Here is a 24,893-nt window from a genome sequence, read left to right as displayed (position 1 = left end):
TCTTGAAATTCTCCATATTTTGTCATGTTACAACCAAAACCTAAATGTATTTGGTATTTTATGTGATAGACCAATGCAAAGTGGCACGTAATTGTGAAGTGGAAGGAAAATGATAAATGGTTTTCAAAATTTTTTACAAATAAATACTGTATATACTCGAGTATAAGTCGTCCTGAATATAAGCCGAGGCACCTAATTTTACCACAAAAAACTGGGAAAACTTATTAACTCATGGATAAGCCAAGGTGAGAAATGCAGCAGCTACTGTAAGTGGAAAAGAGGGTCAACAATGCCCATCTGCAGCCTCACTGTGCCCATCTGCATGTCTCACTGTGTCCATTGCACGCCTCACTGTGTCCTTTGCATACCTCACTGTGTCCATTGCATGCCCCACTGTGTCCATTGCATGCCTCACTGTATCCACTGCATGCCTCACATTGTCCATTGCATGCCACTGTAATATGTGACTAGTGATGAAGCAGGGCTAAATACCTCTTCAGAATTAAATATTAAACAAATATTAAACAAAGGAATCTCTAAAGCAATCCTTACAACAGGCAGTGCCAATTAATATTGCAATATAATGCTAAAGTAAAGTGCTGATACTAAAGTGCTAGTGACAGTACTCGCTGTGCCGATCTGCCTACCTGATCAGCTCGTGTCATGCAGTCAGACGGTGGCCATCCAGTGTACAAAAGCCACGCCTCCTCCTCGTCCTCGTTCGTGATAGGCGGAACACTCAGTTTCCTCTTCATGAGTCAGTGTTCCGCCTATCATGGACATCCTCTCGTCCTCGTCTGTTGGATGAGGACGAGAGGACATCTGTGATAGGCGGAACACTGAACACTGAACACTGACTCACTGCTGGGAAACTGAGTGTTCCCCTATCACGGACGAGGACGAGGCGCGGCAGTTTTACACTGGTCGGCCGCCATCTGAGCATGACACGGGCTGATCAGGTATGCAGCTGGGCACAAAAAAAGTGCTGAAAAACTCAACTTATACTTGAGTATATACGGTATGTGAAAAGTTTGGCGTGCATTTGTGTTCAGCCCCCCCCCCGAGTCAATACTTGGTAGAACCACCTTTCACTGCAATTACATCTGCAAGTCTTTTTTGGGGATGTCTCTACCAGCTTTGCACATCTAGAGAGTGAAATTCTTGACCATTCTTTTTTGCAAAATAGCTCATGCTTTGACAGGTTGGATGGAGAGCAGCTGTGAACAGCAATTTTCAAGTTTTGCCACAGATACTTAATTGGATTTAAGTCCAGACTTTGGGCCATTCCAACACATGAATATGCTTTGATCTAAACCATTCCATTGTAGCTCTGGCTGTATGTTTAGGGTTGTTGTCCCACTGGAAGTACACCTCCATTCCAGTATCAAATCTTTTGCAGGTTTTCTTCTAAGATTGCCCTGTATTTGGCTCCATCCATCTTCCCATCAACTCTGACCAGCTTCCCTGTCCCTGCTGAAGAAATGCATCACAACATGATGTTGCCACTGCCATGTTTCATGGTGGGGATGTTGTGTTCAGGGTGATATGTAGTGTTAGTTTTCCACCACACATTGCGCTTTACTTTTAGGCCAAAAAGTTCAATTTTGGGTTCATCTGACCAGAGTACCTTCTTCAACATGTTTGCTGTGTCCCCCATATGGCTTCTCGCAAACTGCAAATGGAACTTCTTATGGCTTTCTTTCAACAAAAGCTTTTTTCTTGCCACTCTTCCATAAAGGCCAGATTTGTGGAGTGCACCACTAATAGTTGTCCTGTGGACAGATTCTCTCACCTGAGCTGTGGATCTCTGCAGCTCCTTCAGAGTTACCATGGGCCTCTTGGCTGCATCTCTTATTAATGCTCTCCTTGTCCAGCCTGTCAGTTTAGGTGGACGGACATGTCTTAGTAGGTTTGCAGTTGTGCCATACTTTTTCCATTTTCAGATCATGGATTAAACAGTGCTCCATGAGAAGTTCAAAGCTTGGGATATTTTTTTAAAACCTAACCCTGCTTTAAACTTCTCCACAATTTTATCCCTGACCTGTCTGATGTGTTCCTTGGCCTTCATGATGCTGTTTGTTCACTAAGGTCCTCTAACAAGGGGGTGTGCCTTGATGTCAGAGTGAGTGGCTCTGGCTCTATACAATCATCCTGAAGGCATCCTGTGTCCAATCTTCTACCTGAAGGTACCGTGTCCTTCCTTTCGGCTGTGGGAACATTCCAGTGCAGGTATAATGGTAAAATATGGGCCACCCGTGCCCCAGTCCACGAAGGAACAACTAGCTAGGTTCCGCAGAAAAGATGGCGCCGATCCCTCGGCCATACCTGAAGCCACGCTGCATCCTTCTCTCTCCTCAGATCTCTACTCCTGGGGTGAGTGACTCTATTCCTGCTGCCTTTTCTACCCAGCTGGATCCTCTTATGCCCCAGGACTCCTCTCCCTGTTCAGAGGACAGCCATGCTTCTGACCCTTCTTAGTCAGAGCTTACACTAGCACAAATGCTGGCTATACAGGATTGAAAAGCTTCCCTCTCAGCCCAAATGGAAACTATCCATATTGATTTTTCCCTGCTAAAACAAGAGGTGCAAAACCTGTGGGAGGAACTGCATTAGTTCTCTGGAGGACACTGTGCCCTGAAAGCCAAATTGGATGACCTGGAGAACTGTTCCCGCAGGAATAATCTCCACTTGATAGGATTCCCAGAGCAGTCTGAGGGATCCCACCCTGAATGGTTTCTCCATTCCTTTTTTTTTTTCCAAGAAAGTTTTTATTTTGAAAGAAAACAAGTACAGAAATCTCAAATATCATGTGAACATGAACAGGTGTTGGCACAACCATACTGTAGTACAGAAGCAAATACTGACAGTGCAACAAAGGCCTTCTCGTGCTGTCGCAGGGTCTTTTAGTTTCTTAATCTCTGCAGGGCGCTCCAACTTGCTTTGTTAGGCTCTGTCTGGTGATAGGACCTGTATAGTGTTTAACTATCCTTCTGGTTCTCAGGCTGTCTGCACAGAGAAGAGAACTGTTAGAGGTGGTTAGAAAAGTTACTTTTGGGCTCGGTTGCTAGGGGTTGTAGGTGTCCATGAGGACTGGTATGTTGTGTCTCAAGTCCGATCTTGGATCGAATTGAATTCGGTAGGGGAATAAGTGAAGTGAGATGTAGTCACAAAGAGAATCTGTGATCAAGTTGAAATTTTCATTTTTGAGATGGGGGTAAGGAGGGAGGGAGAGGAAGGGTAGAGAGGGAAAAAAAAAAAGAGGGGAGGGGTTCCATCTCTGACTCCTCTTCCCAGGTCATAGAGGAGAGTAGGGGTTTCCGTTTCTACTTACCGAGTAAGTTCAGGGGGTCAAGGGGTAATCAGGGGTGTGTATTAAGACTTGTGCATTGTTTTAAATGCGGTCCCCCCACCCCATTCTCTGTTTCCAATGTTTTCCCCTCCTCTCCCTTCTCTGTCCCACACCTGTGTATGGGATTAAATTAGATTGTCAAGACACTCCCTGTTACCTTATGGTAGTGATTCGAGAGCTCTGGAGTATGCAGGTGTGGTCTGAAAATGCATCAAGCATGCCCATTTTGTACTGAATTTTGAAAAAGGGATAGGTCTTCTTCCCAGCATGTACAAGCGTTGCTTGTGTTGGGGCATAAGTTCTCAAAGAGGAGGTTGTGTGTGTAGGCTATTAGGTGCCGCTGGGGGGAGTTTTGGGTACAAAGTTTTTCAAAAGGTGTTAGTTGTCTGGAGCACTGTAAATCTTTGTCTAAAGACTTGAGAAAATGGGAAATCATTAGATATGTCCAGGGTGGGATGGGCGGTCTATTCATTTGGTCTGTTAAATTGGAGGTCAAAAGGAGTTTCCCTGTGTTAAAGAATTGGTGTGTTCGGGTTTGATCCTGTGACCAGTTGTCTGCGAGGAAGTGGTGGGACATTCCGGGAGGAAAGTCAGGATTTAGTTTAACTGAAGTTAGTGGTCCTGGTATGGAGAATATATCTGTGTGGGTGCACAGTTTTCTGAAGCAATGTAGGGTTGGTCCAAGGAGTGGGTGTTGAATTGTCAACGGGATGTGTTTAGGGTTCATCCATGGAAGGGAAGCTAGAGGGAGAGGGGTGAGAGATGCTTCTAGGGGGACCCAATCTTTGTGTGGGGAATGAACATTCCAATCGACTATTCTGGAAAGGTGTGTGGCTGTGAAGTAATTGTGGATGTCAGGGAGACCAACCCCCCCTAATCATTTTGGCCGGGGGGTTGCTTAAAGCTGATTCTAGGCTTCTGATCTCCCCAGAGGAATCTGGAACATATGCTTTTATGTGTCTTGAAAAAGGTTTGTGGGACATGAATCGGGATCGTTTGTAATATATATAGTATTCTTGATAGAGCATTCATTTTTAGGATTGCCGCTCTACCAAACCACGAGAATATAGGTTTGTTCCAATTTTTTAGGTCTGCAGTAAGTGCATTTAACAGAGGTAAGTGATTTTTTGTGTATAGATCGGAGAGTTTGGAAGGGATTTGAATGCCTAGATATATAATAAAATAATTTTTCCAGTGAAATGGGAAGTTGTCTATGCATTGCGTTTTTATTTCTTGTGAGAGTGATATGTTGAGGGCGTATGATTTAGAAAAGTTAATCTTGAGATTGGACAAGGATTGGAAACGTTGGAATTCGGACAATAGGATAGGTATGGTGGTCAAGGGTTCTGTGAGAAACAGTAATATATCATCCGCGAAAGCAGAGTATTTGTATTCCTTATTAGAAGTTTGGATTCCCTTGATGTCCCGGTTTAGTCTTATTTTTTTGTAAGAAGGGTTCCAATGTGGGAATGAAAAGGATGGGGGATAGGGGGCATCCCTGTCTCGTACCATTGTGGATGGGGAAGGCGTTTGACAGAGTGCCATTGACCCTAACTTTGGCCGTTGGGTTGGAGTACAGGGATAGGATAAAGCTTAACATGCGAGGTCCCAATCCTATGGCCTGAAGTACTGCCTCCATGTAGTCCCATGCCACTCTGTCAAACGCCCTCTCTGCGTCTAGGGACAGGAAAAAGCCTTCTTTCCCGGTTTGTGTCATCAGATAGTGTAGATTGATGGCCTTTATAGTGTTGTCCCTAGCTTTGCGTCCAGGAACAAAACCCACTTGGTCCGCAGTGATAAGGGAGGGGAGAAGAGCAAGAAGTCTATTTGCTAAAATCTTTGAAAATATTTTGACATCAACGTTCAATAAAGATATTGGTCTGTAGCTTCCTGTATTGGTGGGGTCCTTGCCTTCTTTAGGGATAACTGTTATGTGGGCTTCTAATAGTCTGTGTGTAAGCGTCTTTGAGGGGGAGAGTGAGTTAAAAGCTTTGAGAAAAGGGGATTGAAGTGTCTGTGTGAATAGTTTATAATATGCTGCAGATAACCCGTCAGAGCCCAGGCTCTTGCCGGGTTTTAATTGTTTTACCGCTTGTGACCATTCAGCAGGGGTGATCGGAGATTTGAGTGTTTCGGCTGTGTCTGTCGGGATTTTTCCTGTGGAGAAGTCGCTTAGGAAAGTCTGTATTTCTATTTGTCTGTGTTGAGATGGGGGGGGGTGGTGGGGTTGGTCATATTGAGATTATATAGAGATGGATAAAATTTTTGTTCAAATTCCTGCGCAATATCCATGTTCCTCGTGTGTATATTGCCTGTCGGGGAATGTATTTGGTGTATAGTGTTCTTAGCTCTTTTCGAGCGAAGAGTTTGAACTAGTAGGTGACCCGATTTATTACCATATTCATAAAAGAGTTTCTGAGAGAGGATACATTTTTTTTTCAGGTTGCGGCCTAATTCTTCTTGTATATGTATGCGGAGTTCAGTAAGTTCTGAGTGGGTGTTTTGGGCTAATGTGCGCTTATGTGTTGCCTCTAGAGTTTTGAGTTTTGTAAATAGGTCTGAGAGTTTGGCAGATTTCTCTTTTTTGATCGCCGCAGCTAGGGAAATTAGTTTGCCTCTCACTACACACTTGTGTGCCTCCCATTGTGTCAGCTGTGAAACATCAGGAGTGTTATTTTCAGTGAAATATTGGATTAGGCATTTGTGGATTTCCGTTTCTCTAGCTTTGTCTCTGAGGATAGTCGAGTCCAATCTCCAGATGTTTGCATGTGCTATTTTGTCTGGGAAGGTAAATGTGGCCGAGATAGGATGGTGGTCGGAAAATGTCATGGGTTCTATTGTTGCTTTGGTCAGGCTTTGGAGGTCTTGTTGTGTGATAAAGAGATAATCAAGATGGGATTATTTTTTATGTGGAACAGAGAAAAAGGTAAAGTCCTTCTCTTTGGGATTGAGTGTATGCCAAGTATCATGGAGTAACAAGTCTTGTAGGCATTTCCTGATTTGTTTGATGGCTCTAAAAGGAAGATGAGAGGTACCTGAAGAGGTGTCTAAAAGGGAGTCTAGTGGGACGTTCAAATCGCCCCCTAGGATCAGCGTCCCTTCTTGGAAGGTGGATAGTCGGTGAGCAATGCCTCGGATGAAAGGGACCTGGGATGTGTTGGGGCTGTATATGTTTGCTAATGTTATGCGTTTGTTTTTGAAAGTACCTTTGAGAAAGAGGACCCTGCCTTGGTCATCTATAAGAGTATCAGATATTTGGATAGGTGTATGGTTTCTCCATTCCTGGCTGCGTGATGTCTTTTGGGCTGATGCGCTTTCACATGCTTTCATTATTTAGCAGGAACATCACACCCCTCTGCGTCCCCCTCCCTCGGGGGCCCCTCCATGCTCCCTGATTGCACGGATCCTCAACTTCCAAGTCATTATCCTACGTCTTGCTAGGAAAAACAGGCCATCAAATTTAATGGCAATAATATATCCATATATCGTGACTTCTTGCCTGAGGTCCAGCGCCAACGTATCTCCTTTGCAGAAGTGAAAGACCGCCTGCGCACTGAAGGCCTGCAGTATGCTATGCTTTTGTCAGGGCTGGGCTCAGCCCTTCCTTCTCTAAGCTGGCTTCTCAGCTGTCGGCTAATTACCAGCTCCTATCTATCAACAGTTACTCAGTTGTTAATGATATCCTGCTCGTCAGTCCTACCTACTTAAGCTGTCCAGTCCAGAGGAGCTCTGCCTTCACCTTGGTCTACATCACAGAAACTTTCTCCTGCGATCCTGGCCAAGACTTGCTTTGCTGACATCCCTTCTGACTCCAGATCCTGCTTGCTGTTCCACATTGATCCCTGACTTCTGGCTTGGCTGACTATCCGTTCCGGTTACTGAACTTTGGCTATATTTTCACTACGTTTGTTCTTTTAACTTTTATTATTAAACAAGTGTGATTCAATTGTACTTCTGTCTCAGCCTGATTTCATGGTTTCTGACAGCTCTTCCCTGCTAAGCTGAGAATTATCCATGATAGTAAAGCTCACTTTTATTCTAGTCCAAGAGAGACTATGGCCTGGCTGGATGACCGCTTTGGGGCACAACTGTCAGAAACCATGAAATCAGGCCAAGACAGAAGTACCGTTAAATCACACTTGTTTAATAATAAAAGTAAAAGAACAAACATAGTCAAAACTTAGCCAAATGTAGTGGAACAGCAAGCAGGATCTGGAGTCAGAAGGGATGTCAGCAAAGCAAGTCTTGACCAGGATTGCAGGAGAAAGTTTCTGTGATGTAGACCAAGACGAAGGCAGAGCTCCTCTGGACTGGATGGCTTAAGTAGGCAGGACTGACAAGCAGGATATCATCAACAGCTGAGTAACTGTGAATAGATAGGAGCTGGCAATTAGCCGACAGCTGAGCAGCCAGCTCAGAGAAGGAAGGGCTGAGCCCATGCCTGACAGTACCCCCTCATCAACGATCCCTCCCCCTCAGGGGACCACCAGGCTTGAGGGGAAAATGTCTATGGAAATCAGGAGGACAGGGGCATGTACATCCGAGGATGAGACCTAAGAGTGTTCCTCCAGACCGTACCTTTTACAATGCACCAGGTACTGTATGCGCCCACGGAACCTACGGGAGTCAACAATGGACTGTACTTCATACTACTCATGGTTCTCAACCTGTACAGGGTGAGGACATGGCACAGAGGTGGTAAAGTGGTTGCAGAACAAAGGTTTTAATAAGGAAACGTGAAATACATTTGAAATATGCATATTAGAAGGAAGGTCTAATGCGTAAGCCACTGAGTTAATCCTACGAAGAATACGGAAAGGCCCAATAAACTGAGGTGCAAACTTCAGTGAGGGAACACGAAGTAAGAGGTTGCGAGATGACAGCCAGACCATGTCCCCAACCTGGTAGGAACAAACAAAGCAGGCAACATGGAAGGTTGGAACCCATAATTCACCATAAATGGGGACAATTGGGAAGCAGAATTCAAGGCACTGTTGTGAGCAAACTCTGCCCACGGTAATAGGTCTGACCAGTTGTTATGATGGTCAGAAATATAGCAACGTAGGAATTGCTCCAAGAACTGGTTGGCTCGTTCTGTGGCCCCATTAGACTGCGCGTAATACGCAGAGGAGAAAGCAAGCTGAATTCCCAACTGTGCACGAAAGGCTCGCCAGGACCGGGACACAAACTGACTACCCCTGTCTGAGACAATCACCATGGGTAGCCCATGTAAGTGAAAGATCTCCCAAGCAAAAATGGAAACCAGTTCCTTAGAAGTGGGCAACTTCTTAAGTGGAATACAATGACACATCTTTGAGAACCAGTCAACCACCATAAGGATAACTGTGTTGCCCTGGGAGTTGGGTAACTCCACAATGAAATACATAGACAGATGGGTCCAGGGCCTCTCTCCATTGGGTTGTAGGAGGCCCACTGGAAGGTGTCGTGGAGTCTTACTCTGAGCACACACAGAACAAGCAGCTATGAAAGCAGTTACATCAGCACATAGACTAGGCCACCAGAATTGTTGGGAAATGGCCCAAAAGAGTTGATTCTTTCCAGGGTGGCCATCAGCCTAGGGAGAATGGTAAGTCTGGAGCACGGCAGTATGGAGACTCTCTGGGACAAAGCAGTGGTCACATGGTTTATCAGGAGGAGCATGGACCTGAGAAACAAGAATTTTGTCACCCAAAGGAGAAGTGAGACTGGTGCGAACAGTAGTCAGAATACGATCAGGAGGAATCACATGAACCGAAACCGGCTCCAACTTGGAAGTGGAGGAAAATTGTCGTGACAAAGTGTCAGCCCTTACATTCTTAGTACCGGGTAAGAATGAGACAATGTAATTGAAACTTGACAAAAAAAGAGCCCATCGTGCCCTTCTGGGAGAGAGGCATTTAGCCTCAGACAAGAATGTGAGATTCTTATGGTCAGTAAGAATGAGAACCGGCACAGTGGTACCTTCGAGGAGATGTCTCCATTCTTTCAGGGCTAAAATGATCGCCAACAGCTCTCTGTCACCAATTCCGTGATTGCACTCCGCAGGTGACAATTTCTTGGAAAAGTAGCCACAAGGATGCATAGCGCTCTCGGGACGTTGAGACAGAAGGGTGCCAACACCAGTCTCAGGAGCATCAACCTCAAGGATAAAAGGTAACGTAGGATCAGGATGTGCCCTTACAGGAGCAGAAACTAAGGCAGCCTTGAGACTCTTAATGGCCTTCGGAGACCAACTCTGTGGGTTATCATCCTTTCTGGTCATATCAGTCAGGGGCTTGACCAGAGATGAGAAGTTATGAATAAACTTCCAATAATAGTTGGCAAAGCCCAGGAAACGCTACAGAGGACGTAAACCCACGGGTCGGGGCCACTGTAGAACTGCCGAAAGTTTCTCTGGGTCCATCGAAAAACCAGCAGTGGAAATGACATAACCCAGGAATTAAACCTGTTCATGATGGAACTCGCTCTTCTCCAGTTTACAATAGAGATTGTTCTCTCTAATGCCCCGTACACACAATCGGATTTTCCGACAACAAAACCGTGGATTTTTTTCTGAAGGATGTTGGCTCAAACTTGTCTTGCATACACACAGTCACACAAATTTTGGCCCAAAATTCCAAACGTGAGAACGTGGTGACGTACAACGGGACTATAAAAAGGAAGTTCAATAGCCAGTTCGCCACCCTTTGGGCTCCTTCTGTTAATCCTGTGTTTATCTTGTGTTAGTAGAAGTTTGGTGAGAGATGATTCACGCTTTTCACCTTTGTGTTTTTCAGTTAGTTTCTGCTTGTCAGTTTGTGCTTGTGGGTTCGTATTTGTTCTTCAGTGCGTGGTGTCAGTTTGTTTCTGTCTTTCAGTGCCTTCTATTTATAGTTTGCTTCTGTTTTTCAGTGCGTTCTTGTCTGCTCGTTTCTGATTTTCGGCTCGTTCTTCTCAGGACCTTTCTGATTTTCAGTTCGTTCTGACCAGCCGACCGTTTTCTAGCCATGTTGCAGTTGCATTCTCATGGGAGAGCTTGTGCCGTTGTTGGGCTTGGTGTTGGAGTTCTTGCTTTGACCCAAGTGCAGTCCATGAACAGGGCAAGGAGGAGTTCATGGACAAAGAATGTATTACTCCAGCGTGACCAATTCTCTCACATGCCTTTGCTGCGGGAGATCCAGGAGAATAATTCTGATGATTTCAGGAATTATCTCCGGATGACAGACCCTGTTTTTCACCATCTGTTGGCTTTATTTACCCCTTATATTACGAAGCAGGACACCTGCATGCGGCAAGCCATCACTCCCGAGCAGAGGCTTGTCGCCACCTTGCAGGACTTGGCGACGGGGAGAAGTAGTTCACGACTGGGATCTCCCCCCAGGCTCTGGGAATCATTATTCCAGAGACCTGTTCTGTCATTATTCATGTCCTGCAGAAGAGCTATATTAAGTTAAGTTTTATCCTTTAACATCACATTCTATGTATTTAATGTTTGCTAATGTATTGTATTTCTTTCATCATTCCATAATTACCATGATTATAATATGCTGTGAATGTCCTCCTTGACCTCCCCAGCATGCTATCCTGGGCCCATACACCCTAGCCTAGTCACTTAACAATATATTTTGTCTGCTCCATTGTAGTGCTTACCCTAAACACCCCCTAAAATGTGTCCAAATGTTATTTTTGTCCCTAAATTCAGGCAGAGTGCAAGAGGCTTTTTTTGGGGGGCCAAAACTCATTTTGAACCCTCCCTCCCTCCAACCACTAAGTCAACCGATACCAATACTCTATCTGCTGACTTTGCCAAACCCATACACACTATACCTACCTCTTTTGTGTTCATATTTATGGATGAATTCATCAAATAAATATATATATATATATATATACATATATACTTGGTAATCTGCGTTTATACCCCATGTCCTGCAAACTGAAAATTGACTGACTGCTTACATATATACTTGGTAATCTGCGTTTATACCCCATGTCCTGCAAACGGAAAATTGACTGACTGCTTACATATATACTTGGTAATCTGCGTTTATACCCCATGTCCTGCAAACTGAAAATTGACTGACTGCTTACATATATACTTGGTAAATCTGTTTGTCATCGCTGTTTCAACTCCATCTGTAGCCATGTTCACATTATTTCAATGTTTATTTAGCTATTAAGTCTTACCTAAATTATGGTCTCCCTTATCTTTACAATTTTGACCTCTTGGTCGTCCTGCAATTTGATTGTGATGTGAAAGCTTTGCTCTACTAGCTGTGTGCCTTTATATCACCTCCTAATTGATTAATTGCCAGATTCCATCCACACTCAACACAGTATATAACAAGGCTTACTTAACGGGGCAGCACATACAGGGGGCTGCACATACAGGGGTTCTTCCAAAGAAGTGGGGTTCTTCAAATAAGTGTCACTTCTGCTCTTGCACTTCAGCGATTTGCACAAAGCAAACTACAAAAGACTGCAGGTGACCCCAGCTTCAAATTATCTCTCCTTCCTCTCTGAAACATGCACTCTTTACCTATCCTCCTTTTCACAATTGCTGCCTCTCTCCTCAAACTCTCTTTTCTGCTCCGCCCCACAATCTGTACATATCACCCTCACTTCTCCCCTCCCCCTATTACTGCACTCATCACCTCTTTCTAACTCTAAGCCCACTTGCTAACAACCCCCCCAGGACACTGAAGCATGTTCCCTCATACAAATCACATTCTCATACTACCTCCCTTACTCTTCTGCTTCTCCTAATCGCTGGAGATATTTCCCCAAACCCTGGGCCTCCCTTATTTAACTGTACCCAATACACCCATCACCATCGCCCTACACCATCTGACAGTAGACGCAATCTAGTCTCCATTCCTCTTCTTCCCAACACCAGCCTCCCTCTCTCCTGCGCCCTCTGGAACGCCCGCTCTGTCTGCAACAAACTCACTGCTGTTCATGACCTCTTTGTCACTAATTCCTTTAATCTACTTGCTCTCACCGAAACCTGGCTCCACAAATCTGACACCCCTTCTCCTGCTTCCCTATCCCAGGGTGGCCTTCACTGGACTCACTCCCTTAGGCCTAATGGACGCAAAGGAGGTGGAGTGGGATTCCTCCTATCCCCCCAGAGCACCTACCAGGTTATTCACTCTCCTCCCTCTTTTTCTCTCTCTTCATTCGAAGCTCACTGTATACGTCTATTCTCTCCTACTTCCCTAAGAATTGCTGTGATCTACCGGCCCCCTGGACCATTATCGACTTTCCTTGATGAGTTCTCTGCCTGGCTACCCTACTTTCTCTCTTCGGAAATTCCCACAATCCTTCTCAATGATTTCAACATCCCTGCTAATACAAACACTCCTGCTACTTCTAAACTTCTTAGTCTAACCTCTTCATTTGACCTGAAGCAATGGGTACAAGCTTCTACTCACTCTGATGGCAACACCCTTGACCTTGTATTCTCCTACCTATGCACTCCATGCAACTTCTCAAACAATCCTTTTCCTCTCTCCAACCATCACCTTATTAGTTTCTCTCTCCTCCTGTCTTCCACCACCTTTCCCTCCAATCGCCTAACCATCACCCGTAGAAACTTTCGCAACTTCAACTCTTCTCTCCTCTATTCTGCTACTGACCACCTCTATGACAAAATCTCTCTCCTGTCCTGCCCCAACCAAGCCATGTCCATCTACAACAAATCCCTGTCCTCCACCCTGGACAAGCTCGCTCCCCTCACTACACGCAGAATCATGCCTCGACCCCTACAACCCTGGCAAACAGATGACACTAAAATTCTCAAAAAACCTATTCGCGCTCTTGAGCGTCTGTGGCACAAGACTAAGTCTCTCAAAGACTTCAACGTAAACTCTTCTCTACCTTCAACTCTCTACTTTGTCCTCCACCGCCTCCACCCACTGACTTACTCACTGCCCAGGAGATCGCTAATCACTTCAAAAACAAGATTGATACAATCCGTGATGAAATTTCCACTCTACAGGTATCTCCCCTAGCTAAGACGCCATGTCAACAGGTACAACTGACACTCCCCCTATTCAAATCTGCTACTACAGATGAAGTTGCTAAACTCTTTTCTATTGCCCACCTAACCACATGTCCCCTGGACCCTATTCCCTCTCAAATGCTACGGCCGCCCTCTGACCCCATCCTACACTCTCTAACCCACATCTTCAATCTCTCCCTCACCTCTGGCATCTTCCCCAATGCTCTAAAACATGCACTGGTCACTCCCATACTTAAAAAGCTGTCCTTGGACCCTACCAATCTTAACAACCTACGCCCTATCTCCTTGCTCCCCTTTTCCTCTAAACTACTTGAGCACCTGGTTTACAACCAACTGAGTGACCACCTCATTAAAAACAACTTTCTTGATCCCCTTCAATCTGGATTTCGCCCTCAACACTCCACAGAAACTGCTCTTTTAAAACTCACAAATGACCTACTAACTGCAAAAACCAACGGACACTATTCTGTACTCCTACTTCTGGATCTTTCAGCTGCCTTTGACACGGTTGACCACCTCCTCCTCCTCAAAAAACTATACTCCCTCGGTCTCCGTGACTGTGCTCTTCAGTGGCTCTCATCCTACCTATCCCAACGCACATTCAGTGTCACAAACAATTCTACTCCTCTTCCCTTCTCTGTTGGGGTCCCCCAAGGTTCTTTTCTTGGACCTCTTTTATTTTCAATCTACACCTCTTCCCTGGGTCAGCTGATAGCCTCTCATGGCTTTCAATATCATTTCTATGCTGACGACACACAAATCTATCTCTCCACCCCTCAACTCACTCCATCAGTCTCCTCACGCATCACTAACTTACTAACTGACATATCTGTATGGATGTCACACCACTTCCTCAAACTCAACTTGTCCAAAACCGAGCTTATAATATTTCCTCCCCCACATGCCTCTTCCCCTGACTTCTCTGTCAAGAGCAATGGCAAAACCATCCACCCACCCCACATGTCAGGGTGCTAGGTGTTATCCTGGACTCTGAACTCTCCTTTCAGCCGCACATCCAATCACTTTCCAAAGCTTGCCGCCTCAACATCTCTAAACTATGTCCCTTTCTAACCAATGAAACCACAAAGCTCCTGATTCATTCCCTGGTTATCTCTCGCCTAAACTACTGCAACTCCCTCCTCATTGGCTTACCTTTAAATAGACTATCCTCCTTCAGTCCATCATGAATGCTGCTGCCAGACTCATCCACCTTACAAACCGCTTAGTGTCTGCTACCCCTCTCTGCCAATCCCTCCACTGGCTACCACTCACCCAACAAATTAAATTCAAAATACTAACAATAAGTTACAAAGCCATCCCCCAGCTACATCACTAGCCTAGTCTCAAAATACCAACCTAATCGCCACCTCCATTCCTCCCAAGACCTTCTGCTCTCTAGCTCACTCATCACTTCCTCCCATATCCACCTCCAGGACTTCTCCCGAGTCTCAACCATCCTCTGGAATTCACTAGCCCAATCTGTCAGAATGTCTCCAAATTTATCCACCTTTAGGCGATCCCTGAAAACTTTCCTCTTCAGAGAAGCTTATCCTGCCTCCATCTAACAACTGCACTATTTTCTCTATTAGCTCATCCCCCACAGCTTTTACCCTTTTGTATAACTTGATCCTCCCTCCTAGATTGTAAGCTCTAATGAGCAGGGCCCTCTGATTCCTCCTGTATTGAATTGTATTGTACTTGTATTGTCTGCCCTAATGTTGTAAAGCGCTGCGTAAACTGTCGGCGCTATATAAATCCTCTATAATAATAAATAATAATAATCAAAGCATATAGTGCAAGGGCATACCTGAATAGTATCAAATGGTACTGTTTAAAGTTTTGTTCTCCTATTATCTTGATAGGTAATTGCAGAATGTAAAAATGTTCTTCAATTTGGACAGTGTGCATTCATATTTTTATATTATGACACTTCTTACCTGTCCAGTGGGCTGCCAATAATGTAAGTAAGGAGGGGCTGGCCAAAGTAATGCACATTATTTATGCATTCAAGTCTCATTAAAGTGGAGATGGTTACCTGTCCAAAACATCTTCCCCCGCCACACCATAACATTTTTATAATGGGCCATCAGAGGGGGTGAGGAATCTGATAAGTGTACCTTATACTTTTTGTTTTTTTTTTCTTTTTGTTGGTGGTGGAGTCCTCGCCCAGACGGAGTTCTTCAGACGGCTCCAGAATGGCAGCTTGGGCTTGCCACCTCCAGAAGACAACGTGGCGGGCCTCCCATTTGTATTTGTACCAGATGAAGCATTTGACCTGGGGGACCATCTTATGCGGCCATTCCCTATGAGGAATGTATTTCATTACTGGCTGGCTAGATCCAGAAGAGTGGTTGAAAATGCCTTTGGCATAATGGCCAGCCAATTCCGCCTATTCCTTACTGCAATCAATATGGCGGAATATAAACTAAGCCACATTGTTCTTTCCTGCTGCATTTTGCACCACTTTTTACAAAAAAATGCAGCCAACTACGTGGCCTCAGTTGCGACTAAGGCCGACTCACTGGACTCAAACATGACGCCACTTGAAGCTGGCCGTCCTGGCTTGCCCCCCAAAGCACCCGTGAAGTACGACAAAAACTATGGAAAATAAATTTGTTGTTATAAACTGAACTCATATTTCATTTGATTTACTGTTTGTATTTCTTTTATCTGTCTCCTAGGTTCTCCAATGGCCTTTTTTTTTTGGCATTTTCTTCAATAGTGCAAATGTAACTTATTTGATACATGAGGTGACAATCTCTTCTTCAGCTAACTATTATGTTGTGCTATGGGTCTGCTACACACACACAATGTTTTTGTTGTTAATGTATGTAATGCATTAATGATAAAAAAAAATCATCCTTTTCAACTCCATGAATTAATTGTTTGTAGTCCCTAAAATGGCTTTATTGGGGGAAATTTTAGAGCACTGTGGGGTTATTTACTAAAGGCAAATCCACTTTGCACTACAAGTGCACTTGCAGTGTACTAAGCCAATAATGGCCAATAAGGCCATTTTAGGGACTCCAAACAATTAATTTATGGAGTTGAAAAGGATGATTAAACCCAGCCACGAGGGGGTATGGCACCAGGTTGAAGGTCAATTGCACAATCATACGGCCGGTGTGGAGGCAAACTACCGGCTTGACTTTTGTCAAAGACATCGCTAAAATCGCACTATTCCCCCGGCAAGGAGGAGAGGGAAGAGGTACACAGGACCTTGGCTACCTTCTGGAAGCACGTCTCACTGCATTGTGGTGACCAGGAAAGAACCTCAGCACAGAGCCAATCAAAAGAGGGGTTGTGCCTCTGTAAACAAAGGATAACCAATAACCAGTGGAAACTTAGGTGAGGAAATAACATGGAATTGGATAATCTCATAGTGAAGAGCCCCTACGGCCATGGACAACGGAACCTTCTCATGAGTCACATGGGCAGGCTGTAGAGGTCTCCCGGCAAGTGGAGTGTTACGCAGCTGTAGCAGAATCGAGTCCTTCGATACAAAGGCAGCATCAATGAACAAGCCTGCAGCCCCAGAGTCGATTAAAGCTTGTATCTCGACGGATGACTCAGCCCAAGAAGGGGTAACCGAAACCAGGGGCTTATCCTTCTGGATAACTGGGGACTAAACAACGCCACCTAAGGTCTGTCTGTGACAGGAACTCAAGGTTTGGGCCTGGACGGGTAGGACAAGACTTCAAAAAGTGACCTGCCTGGCCACAATAAAGGCACAATCTCTCCCCCCTCCTAAAGGTTCTCATCCGCAGAGAGACACGTGAAGCCCAAGTGTATGGGTTCACCTTGACTGACCGACTCAGTACCAGGAGGCATGGGAGGTAAGGGAGGCACAGGTGGGACTGCAAAGCTTGGAGACAAATGTACAGGAGGCTTCCGCAAGTCTTTCTCTCAGTCTGGAGTCAGTGAAGATGGCAAACGTGATCAACTTCTCCAGCTCAGTAGGTATATCTCGGGCCGCTATCTCATCCTTGATGGTATCCGAGAGACCATGAGAAAAAGCAGCCACAAGGGCATCATTGTTCCACGCAAGCTCTGCTGCCAGAGTACGGAATTCAATGGTCTAGTCAGCAACAGTTTTTGTACTCTGTTCCATGGACATGAGGCACTTGGCAGCAGAAGCGGAGCGTGCGGGAATGTCAAATACCCTTTTAAATGAAGCCACAAACTCAGGGTAGCTCAAGACAACAGGTTTTTCGTCTCCCATAGAGGGTTTGCCCAGGCCAAGGTTCTCTCAGAAAGCAAAGATATCACAAAACCTACTTTGCTTCTGTCCGTGTGAAACACCTGGGGCAGCATCTCAAAGTATATCTCAACCTGGTTGAGAAACCCATTGCATTGGACTGGATCGCCCCCAAATCACCGGGGAAGCGGAGCGGAACCAGACATACCTCGTATAGAGGTAATACTCAAGGCGGGTGCCTAAACAGTGACTGGAGCAGTAGCAGGGTCAGCCTGCAACATAGGTTTTACCGGGGCAGCCACAGTGTGAGCCGTGCAACTCAGATACCTTTGTAATGCCAGGGCAAACTGATCCATGCGGTGATCCAGTTCATCCAATCTGGAAAAAATATTACCAACAAGTGGATTGACTGCATCTTCAGAATTCATGATCTTCGCCTACTATCAGAAACCATGAAATCAGGCTGAGACAGAAGTACAGTTAAATCACACTTAGTAGTGTAAAAAGTAAGTAAGTAAAAATAACAAACGTAGTCAAAACATAGCCAAAGTTCAGTAACCGCAACGGATAGTCAGCCAAGCCAGAAGTCAAGCAAGATCTGGAGCCAGAAGGGATGTCAGCAAAGCAAGTCTTGACCAGGATCACAGGAGAAAGTTTCTGTGATGTAGACCAAGGCGAAGGCAGAGCTCCTCTGGACTGGACGGCTTAAGTAGGCAGGACTGACGAACAGGATATCATAAACAGCTGAGTAACTGTGGAGAGATAGGAGCTGGAAATTAGCCAACAGCTGAGCAGCCAGCTCAGAGAAGGAAGGGCTGAGCCCATCCCTGACAGCAACCTAGACGCCGGCGCATCTAAACATGACTGGCCATGCACCATCGTCTTTCCCTGTCCTTATGCACACCCTTCAATGGTATATCTGTGTGAGGTAATTGGCAAAACTGCGGATAATACTGAAGCCCTAACCACTTTGCATATCCTATGGAAACATTTTTCATATCCCTTCATATCTTTAGCTATATACTGTGACTGCAACGGGCCTGGAAGTAGGCCTTGGCCTGCTTTTCATCCTGTTTTCTCCTGCACTCTCTCCAAATCTAACTTATGTGAACATTGCTCTTTGTGCCTTATAATACAGATGAAACTCATATCCTTCTACATGGACACCTAATGCTTTCCTGTGAGCCTCTATGGACTTACTACCTCCCCCATACCAGTTAGTGGCAAGGCCGGGGGTTATTTGTAACCTTAATTGAAGGTCTGTTTTTATGTTATGGGATCCAAGGCTCACTGTATTTGGGATGGTTGAGCAGGGTGGGATGGATGGGGTTTTTTTTGGTCCTCCTCATGCTTTTGTTGCTGAGCATGGCTAGATTTTTTTTTTCTACTGTTTTTTTTAATGTTTATTTCCTTCCTTTTTTATCATTAACATCACACGTTCTCATTTGTACATGTTATGAGCGGTATGATTTGCAAAGTCATACTTCTATCCAAGATCCTCATTGTGTCTATTATACCCTGACTGGTATTCTATGTCTAAGTCATTAAAATTATTAACTCAACCCAGAAGCGGTCCTTGGTCCTTTCCTTTTTAAAGAAATATAAGCCACATATTATTTTTCTTCAGGAGACACATCTTACCAGTGCAAAATTATTGTCCCTTAAACGTCCCTGATTGGCTACTTCATTCCATGCCACTCACACTACCTACTCCTGGGGGGTTTCTATTGTATTAGCAAAGTCCCTCCCGGCAGAGGTTCTGCTGGTCAAAACAGACCCGTAAGGTTGATTTGTTATACTCACACTACGGATTATCTCCGGAGTCTTTAAACAATTTAACGTTTATGTCCCCCCTCCATTTTCCCCAGATCTATTTTCTAAATTATACCTTTTACTTTTATCCCCTGGTCCCTTACTTTACGTGGGGGACTTTAATGCTGTCCCTGACCCTGCGCTGGACCTCTTGGGGGTGGTGGCAGATCCTATGCCTCATTTATGGATTGGGCTCATGTCTATGGTCTCACTGACATCTGGTGGTGGAAGCATCTGGATTTTTGTCATTATTCCTGTCACTCTGACGCCTTCCACATTTACTACTGATGACACACTTCCTATGGTGTCTACAGTATCTTACCTACCCAGGGGCGTATCTGACCATGCACCTCTTTCTGTGAACCTCCTTTTGATACACGCAAAGCTTTCATTAGTGTAGAGTGGCCCTATCTATTTCGAGTGCTGCAGCTATACGGGTTTGGTCCTCATATCATAGCATGGATACGACTCCTCTATGCTTTCCGCTGGCCCATATTAGGGTTAACTAACATGTTACTGAGGCGTTCCCGATAACCAGGGGCACTAGGCAGGGGTGTCCTTTATTGCCCCTCCTATTTGCCCTAGCTATGGAACCCCTTTCTATAAGGGTTTGTAGCTCCCCCTTAATTAGAGGCCTCCCTATTGATACTATAGCACGTATTTCTTTATATGCAGGGTTCCGGCTGAACTGGGACAAGTCCATCCTTTTTCCTTTAAAACAAGGTGCTATACCCCTGATCCACCTGGACTTCAGACTACAGATTGCCCCTTTCTTTCGATATTTGGGTATTATAGTTCAACTACCTCTATTTTCATATATTACTAACAATATGGGGAGATTTACTAAAGTTGGAGAGTGCTAAATCTGGTGCAGCTCTGCAAACAAACCAATCAGCTTCCAGGTTTTTTTGTCAAAGCTTAATTGAACAAGCTGAAGTTAGAAGATGATTGGCTACCATGCACAGCTGCACCAGATTCTAAATACTCCAGTTTTAGTAAATCTGCCCCTATGTGTCCACTACTGTCGCAGTTACAAGTACAAACCAAACAATGGATGGATCTACTCCTGGATTTTATGGGAAGGGCCAATGTCATTAAAATGATCTACCCAAACTACTTTATGTTATGGCCAATTCCCCCTGTAGGATCCCAAGATCCATTTTCAAATGTATTGATACAATATGCACTGCATTCCTATGGAACGCTCGACCTTCTAGAGTAGCACTTGAAATACTAAGACTCCTGTCCCATTTAGCAGGCCCGGCTTTCCCCAATTTCTACCTATACTACCTGGCATCCCAAATGGTTCCCATTCATAATTGGCTTCATCCAATTTCTACTAACGCCTGTACCAGTACAGAGTGGGCTATTGCCTCCTCATTAGAAACACTCCACAATGTGATCTATAGAGGTTGGGTACCGACTCATCCGGGTACGTTAATTATATGCACCCCTCTCTCCCTATTTCAATCTGTAGTCGCAAAGGTCTCGAAAGACTCTTGGTTAACATCCCCCAATAATCCCTTGTAATTCAACCCTACCCTTAAGAAATTATATTCCCTACCCGACTCCCTAAGGTGGTCCTCTAAAGGGGTTAAATATTGATGCCACATTTATACTCCACAGTTTTAAGTCTTTTTATCAAATGTGTATAGACTTTGACCTGCCACTCACCTACTTATTTTACTATTATCAGCTCCGGCATGCTATACATGCGCAATCGGCTCTCTAGATAACCCTATCCATATGCCAACCCTGGAAAATTGTTAAGAAATCCAGACGCTACAAAGCTTATCGCCACTTATTACTCTGCCCTCATAGCGGACACTAACCCTAGACTTCGGGCTACTCAGGTAAAATGGTTTCCCTCGATATACCATTTACGGAGGAGGACTGCTCTGAGTTTAGTGACACATTTAAGAATGTATAAAATGGGGTTGCCTCCCTCAGCGGAATATTTCAGGGGATGCGGTCAAACTGCTGATTTCATACATTGTTTTTGGACCTGTCCCATAGTTCAGGATTTCTGGGTGAACATAGGCTTCTTTATATCTTCAGTGTTGGGTCTCCCAAATATTGTACATCCCAAAAACTGTCTATTGGGCATATTTGGTGACTTAACTATCTCTTCCCAGGCCAAGAGACTGTTTGTATCCTTTACTTTTATGTGAGGAAGTCTCTTTTACTGACATGGAAGGGATCAGTGACCCCAACATGAACCCTCTGGCTGAAATTGGTTAATGAATCTTTTCCCCGTATATTTTAGATATTTGAAAGAGAAGTAAAACATTTCATAAAATATGGGGTAGATTGTTGGCCAGTCTCCTAACTCTATCCCCTGTACCACCATGATTGGATGTACCACTGTGCATTTATGCTGATAGGATATCCCGCTTTAATACATGTTCTATTAGACTGAGTTAAGTTGTTGTATAGAACCCTGTTACATTGCATGATTAATAACCACATGAGACGTGTGTCACAATTGTCAAAATAATGTTTATTTCGTATGTACACAGTTTTTTATGTACATTAGGTTAGGTATATGTTTGTTTTTTTATATGAATGTTTATCCCTTTAAAACGCAATAAACAAATCTTTAAAAAAAAAAGTTCTCTAGCAAACCTCTAAGGGCTTCACAGAACAGTTTTATTTATACTGAGAATAAATCACACACAGGTGGGCTCTATTTACTAATTAGGTGACTTCTAAAGGCAACTGGTTTCACTAGATTTTAGTTAGGGGTATCAGAGTAAAGGGGGCGCAATACAAATGCATGCCACACTTTTCAGATATTTATTTGTAAAAAGTTTTGAAAACCATTTTTCATTTTCCTCCCGCTTCACAATTATGTGCCACTTTGTGTTGCATACATACACATACAGTGCAAAAAAATATTATACCACACAGAACAGTTTATTGATATACCTGGAAAAATGGAAAAGTTAACACATATAACAAAGTCCAAATTGTGCCTTTGCTCGAAAGTGCTCAAGTGGAAAAACACTTACCAAAACGCCATGACCTCCGATTACAGAGTGCTCATCACAGGCATGTTTGTATTAATCATCCAGCGCAATGCCTCCAAGGCACATCAGGGGTTAAATCTCCAACTCGCATTTGCACTAACCATGTATTAATAAAGGAAAATATGTCCACAGTAATGTGAAAAACACTATTAATTAAAAACAAGTAAAATCACTCACATTTGAAATGCATTCCCAAGCAAATAATGACAGTGCAAGCCTACCACAGTTCCAATCAGCATAACATGTGTGATGACATGTGTGATGATGAACTGTGTCATCGCCCCTATGCATTTCATTGCAAAGGGGATTTCCTTGAGGATGTCAACTTTTGATGAAACATGTAGAGTGGGGCCAGGACGCAATGGCATCATCACACAGTAGGCTTACACTCCACTCTCTTTAGCCGCACAAACTGCAATTCACTTGAAAGTAGTATCACTGAAAAGTGTTGAATGTAGTGCTGTTGTTAGCACTGTGTAGAAGTAGTAGCACACTACACAATATTTTCTGCTGCCCCTCACACTAAACTCCCATACATTGACAAATGTGAGCTCAGGTGCAATACTTTGGATTTTGCATTGCATTATGAGTTGTTTGGTGGAGCAATTTCTGCCAAATGTCCCTAAGTTTAAATTTAATGTAAGCCTCGAAACAGCTAAAGTTCGGTCTGAACTTGGTTACGGACTGAACTCTCAGCTCATCCCTACTCATTAACCTTTTACTAACTGAACCCAAAGGCCACTACTCAGTACTCTTACCGTTAGACCTTTCTGCTGCCTTAGATACAGTTGATCACCCGGTTCTTAAAAAAACCCACTCCATTAGCTTTCAAGATTCTGTTCTTTCCTTGTTCTCCTCCTACCTATCTAAACACTTCTTCAGTGTCACCCACAGCTCGACTTCCTCCTCTTCCTATTTCTGTAGGGCTCTCGAATGGCTTTGTCCTTGGACATTTTCTATTGTCTTTCTGCACAATTTCCTTTGGTCAGTTGATAACCCCGTATAGATTTCATTACCAACTCTATGTTGATGACAGACAGATTTATCCCTCGGCTCCTCAGCTCTCCCTTTCCATCTCCTTGTGCATCAATAATTTACTAACGAACATATTAGCATGGATTATTGTCTCAAGCCTTCTAATACTGGGCTCATAATATTTTATTCCACCCTGTGCCCCTCTGTAAAGTTTTCATCAAGATCAATAGCAAAACTATTAATCCTTCTCTACACACCAAGGTGACAGGTGTAATCCTGAACTCTGACCTCTCCTTTCAACCCCACATCCAGTTCCTGTTCAAATCTTTACTTTTTTGCATTAACTACTATAACTCATAGCTCATAGCCATACCTCTACATAGGTTATCCCCCTTTCAGTCTATCATGAGTGCTGCTTTCATCCCCTTACACCTTACCAACCACTCAATGTGCACTGCCCCCCTCTACAATTCCCTCCTGCTCCCATGCTTGCCTCCAAGGCTTCTACAAATCCTTTATCATCCTCTAATACTCCCTACCACAACCTGTATGGCTGTCCCTTTTTCTGTCAGCCTTTAGGTGATCCCTGAAAACTCTTCATGCAGACTATCCTACCGATACCTACAGCTGTATTTTAATTGTCCATACAATTCACTCCATTACAGTTATTACCTTTGTTACAACTTTTTCTTCCTTTTAGATTGTGATCTGTCATAAACAGGCCCATTCTAACTCTTGTGTCTTGAATTGTATTGTAAATGCATTGTCTCCTTTTATTTTGTAAAGTGCTGTGCAAAATGTTTGCACTATATAAATCTTGTATCAATATTATATATATATGTAGCGCTGACAACTGTTGTTTTTAGCCATATGTATGTTATGCAGTACATAAGTTGTTATAGTGCCATCTTGTGGATAATTGAAAAGGTAAAATACTTTTACGTTTCATGATTAAGTGAACTGACATGGAAGTGATTGATTGTTTACTTCGGAACTTTAGCCGTGACCTACCCACAATGCTCCTGGACAAGTGTTGAACTGAACTGCATTGTGGGCGGATATAAAAGGACCGGGAGCGGCCATCTTAGTCTCTTGTTCCTGGGATGCGTGGCCTGCTAGCAGGACTCTGTGGGTGTGTGTGTCCCACAGGGTTGCGGCCTACTTTGAGAAGGAGCGGAGCAGCTGCAAGGATCCTGCCGTCGTATCACAGTGTGCTGGAGCAGCAGAAGTGATCGTTCCGGAGACCCGTGGGGAGGTAACCGAGGACTCCTGGTCGTTAGTGAACGGAACAGTGTAATGGTGTGGTGGTGCCTCCATACGGACTGAGAACTGCTGAAACGGAGACATCCATCTGCCTGCATCCCATGTGGTGAGAGGGTTAACACCCGGAAGTTTGTTTAATACTACACACACACTTAGAACTGTTACAGAGTTTTGCTGGGACTGATAGTCCCACAGAACAAGTTAAGTTGGAAAACAGTACATCTGCATAGACTTCAGTATTCAAAAGCGGATGCTAGATGTTTG

Source organism: Aquarana catesbeiana, linkage group LG01, assembly GCF_042186555.1.
Source record: "Aquarana catesbeiana isolate 2022-GZ linkage group LG01, ASM4218655v1, whole genome shotgun sequence".
NCBI lineage: Eukaryota > Metazoa > Chordata > Amphibia > Anura > Ranidae > Aquarana > Aquarana catesbeiana.
This window is presented reverse-complemented; position numbering follows the sequence as displayed.